The sequence below is a fragment of the Arachis ipaensis genome, chromosome B5 (assembly GCF_059453495.1).
Source record: "Arachis ipaensis isolate K30076 ecotype BB chromosome B5, ASM5945349v1, whole genome shotgun sequence".
Taxonomy (NCBI): domain Eukaryota; kingdom Viridiplantae; phylum Streptophyta; class Magnoliopsida; order Fabales; family Fabaceae; genus Arachis; species Arachis ipaensis.
Genome location: NC_142440.1, coordinates 47926970 through 47931819, shown reverse-complemented (window position 1 = coordinate 47931819; position 4850 = coordinate 47926970). Strand labels below are relative to the sequence as shown.

General features: G+C 42.0%; 1 non-coding gene across 1 annotated transcript; it reads right to left on the bottom strand.

The window, feature by feature from the left end:
• Positions 1-591: 591 nt before the first annotated feature.
• On the bottom strand, positions 592-699 carry LOC148564093 (small nucleolar RNA R71). Its single transcript, XR_015884169.1, has one exon. It is a non-coding gene; the product is annotated as a small nucleolar RNA R71 (small nucleolar RNA).
• Positions 700-4850: the final 4151 nt, after the last annotated feature.

Here is a 4850-nt window from a genome sequence, read left to right as displayed (position 1 = left end):
GTATAAAGAACCCATATTATTATTATTATTATTTTTCTGTGCCTTCTCCTTTGTCATATGAGCAGGAGCAAGGATAAGAACATTCTTGTGGAAGCAGATCCAGAACCTGAAAGGACTCTGAAGAGAAAATTAAGAGAAGCTAAATTACAACAATCCAGAGAAAACCTTTCAGAAATTTTCGAACAGGAAGAGGAGATGGCAGCCGAAAATAATAATAATGTAAGGAAGATGCTTGGTGACTTTACTGCACTTAATTCCAATTTACATGGAAGAAGCATCTCCATTCCTGCCATTGGAGCAAACAACTTTGAGCTGAAACCTCAATTAGTTTCTCTGATGCAGCAGAACTGCAAGTTTCATGGACTTCCATCTGAAGATCCTTTTCAGTTCTTAACTGAATTCTTGCAGATATGTGATACTGTTAAGACTAATGGAGTAGATCCTGAAGTCTACAGGCTCATGCTTTTCCCTTTTGCTGTAAGAGACAGAGCTAGATTATGGTTGGATTCTCAACCCAAAGACAGCCTGAACTCTTGGGATAAGCTGGTCACGGCTTTCTTAGCCAAGTACTTTCCTCCTCAAAAGCTGAGCAAGCTTAGAGCTGATGTTCAAACCTTCAGACAGAAAGAAGGTGAATCCCTCTATGAAGCTTGGGAAAGATACAAACAGTTGACCAAAAAGTGTCCTTCTGACATGCTTTCAGAATGGACCATCCTGGATATATTCTATGATGGTTTATCTGAGCTACCAAAGATGTCACTGGACACTTCTGCAGGTGGATCCATTCACCTAAAGAAAACGCCTGCAGAAGCTCAAGAACTCATTGACATGGTTGCTAATAACCAGTTCATGTACACTTCTGAAAGGAATCCTATGAGTAATGGGACGCCTATGAAGAAGGGAGTTCTTGAGGTTGATACTCTGAATGCCATATTGGCTCAGAATAAAATATTGACTCAGCAAGTCAATATGATTTCTCAGAGTCTGAATGGAATGCAAGCTGCATCCAACAGTACTCAAGAGGCTTCTTATGAAGAAGAAGCTTATGATCCTGAAAACCCTGCAATAGCAGAGGTGAATTACTTAGGTGAACCTTATGGAAGCACCTATAACTCATCATGGAGAAATCATCCAAATTTCTCATGGAAGGATCAAAAGCCTCAACAAGGCTTTAATAATGGTGGAAGAAACAGGTTTAACAATAATAAACCTTTTCCATCATCCACTCAGCAACAGACAGAGAACTCTGAACAAAATACTTCTAATTTAACAAACTTAGTCTCTGATCTATCTAAGGCCACTGTAAGTTTCATGAATGAAACAAGATCTTCCATTAGAAATCTGGAAGCACAAGTGGGCCAGCTGAGTAAAAGGATCACTGAAATCCCTCCTAGTACTCTCCCAAGCAATACAGAAGAGAATCCAAAAGGAGAGTGCAAGGCCATTGACATAAGCAAAATGGCCGAACCCAATGAGGGAGAGGAGGACGTGAATCCCAAGGAGGAAGACCTCCTGGGACATCCAGTGACTAATAAGAAGCTTCCCTCTGAGGAACCAAAGGACTCTGAGGCTCATCTAGAGACCATAGAGATTCCATTGAACCTCCTTATGCCCTTCATGAGCTCTGATGAGTATTCCTCTTCTGAAGAGAATGAGGATGTTACTGAAGAGCAAACTGCCAAGTTTCTTGGTGCAATCATGAAGCTGAATGCCAAATTATTTGGCATTGATACTTGGGAAGTTGAACCTCCCTTGTTCATCAATGAACTAAGTGATCTGGATCAACTGACATTGCCTCAGAAGAGACAGGATCCTGGAAAGTTCATAATACCCTGTACCATAGGCACCATGATCTTTAAGGCTCTATGTGACCTTGGTTCAGGAATAAACATCATGCCCCTCTCTGTAATAGAGAAACTGGGAATCTATGGGGTGCAAGCTGCTAAAATCTCATTAGAGATGGCAGACAGTTCAAGAAAACAGGCTTATGGACAAATAGAGGACGTGTTAGTAAAGGTTGAAGGCCTTTACATCCCTGCTGATTTCATAGTCCTGGATACTGGAAAGGAAGAGGATGAATCCATCATCCTAGGAAGACCTTTCCTGGCCACAGCAAGAGTTGTGATTGATGTTGACAGAGGTGAAATAGTCCTTCAATGGAATGAGGACTCCCTTGTGTTTAAAACTCAAGAATCTCCCTCTGCAACCATGGCGAGGAAGCAGAAAAAGCTTCTCTCAAAGTAGAGTCAACCAGAGCCCCCACAGTCAAACTCTAAGTTTGGTGTTGGGAGGCCACAACCAAACTCTAAGTTTGGTGTTGAACTCCCATATCCAAACTCTAAGTTTGGTGTTGGAGAGTCTCAACAAAGCTCTGCACATCTGTGAGGCTCCATGAGAGCCCACTGTCAAGCTATTAATACTAAAGAAGCGCTTGTTGGGAGGCAACCCAATTTTTATTTATCTAACTATATTTTCCTTAGTTATATGTCTTTGTAGGTTCATGATCATGTGGAGTCACAAAATAAATATAAAAATTGAAAATAGAATCAAAAATAGCAGAAGAAAAATCACACCCTGGAGGAGCATCTGTCTGGCGTTCAGCGCCAGAACAGAGCATGGTTCTGGCGCTGAACGCCCAAAATGGGCAGCTTCTGGGTGCTGAACGCCAGAACAGGCATGGTTCTGGCGTTCAACGCCAGAAATGGCACACAAATGGGCGTTGAACGCCCAAAATGGCCACCAACCTGGCGCTGAACGCCCAGAGTTGGGTACAAAGGCATTTTTACATGCCTAATGGGTGCAGGGATGTAAATCCTTGAACACCTCAGGATCTGTGGACCCCACAGGATCCCCACCTACCTCCACTCACTTCTTCTCACCACTCTCTTTCACACAACCCCATAAACACTCTTCCCCAAAAACCCTTCACCAATCACCTCAATCTCTGTTCCCCATCACCTCTTCACCACTCACATCCATCCACTCTTCCCCATAAACCTACCTCATAAACTCCACCTACCTTCAAAATTCAAAACCAATTTCCCACCCAAACCCACCCATATGGCCGAACCTTAACCCCCCTCCCTTCCCTATATAAAGACCCCCATTCTTCATCAAATTCACACAACACACCCCTCTACACTCTTCTTGGCCGAAACCACATCTCTCTCTCCCTCTCCATATTTCTTCTCCTTCTTCTTCTAGTATTTTGTTTATTGCTCGAGGGCGAGCAATATTCTAAGTTTGGTGTGGTAAAAGCATAGCTTTTTTGTTTTTCCATTACCATTGATGGCACCTAAGACCGGAGAATCCTCTAAAAAGGGGAAAGGGAAGACAAAAGCTTCCACATCCGAGTCATGGGAGATGGAAAGGTTCATCTCCAAAGCCCATCAAGACCACTTCTATGATGTTGTGGCCAAGAAGAAGGTGATCCCTGAGGTCCCTTTTAAACTCAAAAGAAATGAGTATCCGGAGATCCGACATGAAATTCAAAGAAGAGGTTGGGAAGTTCTAACAAATCCCATCCAACAAGTCGGCATCCTAATGGTTCAAGAGTTCTATGCCAAAGCATGGATCACCAAGAACCATGATCAAAGTAAGAACCCGGATCCAAAGAACTATGTTACAATGGTTCGGGGGAAATACTTAGATTTTAGTCCGGAGAATGTGAGGTTGGCGTTTAACTTGCCCATGATGCAAGGAGATGAACGCCCCTACACTAGAAGGGTAAACTTTAATCAAAGGTTGGACCAAGTCCTTATGGACATATGTGTAGAAGGAGCTCAATGGAAGGTTGACTCCAAAGGCAAGCCGGTTCAACTAAGAAGATTGGACCTCAAGCCTGTAGCTAGAAGATGGTTGGAGTTCATTCAATGCTCAATCATTCCCACTAGCAACCGGTCTGAAGTTACTATAGATCGGGCCATCATGATCCATAGCATCATGATTGGAGAAGAGGTGGAAGTTCATGAGATTATACCTCAAGAACTCTACAAGGTGGCTGACAAGTCTTCCACTATGGCAAGGTTAGCCTTTCCTCGCTTCATTTGCCACCTATGCAATTCAGCTGGGATTGACATAGAGGGAGATATCCTCATTAAAGAGGACAAGCCCATCACTAAGAAAAAGATGGAGCAAGCAAGAGAGCCCATTCATGGAGCTCAAGAGGCGTATGAAGCTCATCACCATGAGATCCCGGAAATGCCTCAAATGCACTTTCCTCCACAAAACTATTGGGAGCACATCAACACCTCCCTAGAAGAATTAAGTTCCAATATGGGACAACTAAGGGTGGAACATCAAGAGCACTCCATCATGCTTCATGAAATAAGAGAAGATCAAAAAAGCAATGAGGGAGGAGCAACAAAGACAAGGAAGAGACATAGAAGAGCTCAAGGACATCATTGGTTCCTCAAGAAGGAAACGCCACCATCACTAAGGTGGATTCATTCCTTGTTCTTCTTTCTTTTGTTTTTCGTTTTCTATGTTATGTGCCTATCTATGTTTGTGTCTTCATTACATGATCATTAGTAGTAGTAACTATGTCTTAAAGTTATAAATGTCCTATGACTCCATCACCTCTCTTAAATGAAAAATGTTTTAATTCAAAAGAACAAGAAGTACATGAGTTTCGAATTTATCCTTGAACTTAGCTTAATTATATTGATGTGGTGACAATGCTTCTTGTTTTCTGAATGTATGCTTGAACAGTGCATATGTCTTTTGAAGTTGTTGTTTAAGAATGTTAAATATGTTGGCTCTTGAAAGAATGATGACTAGGAGACATGTTATTTGATAATCTGAAAAATCATAAAAATGATTCTTGAAGCAAGAAAAAGCAGCAAAGAACA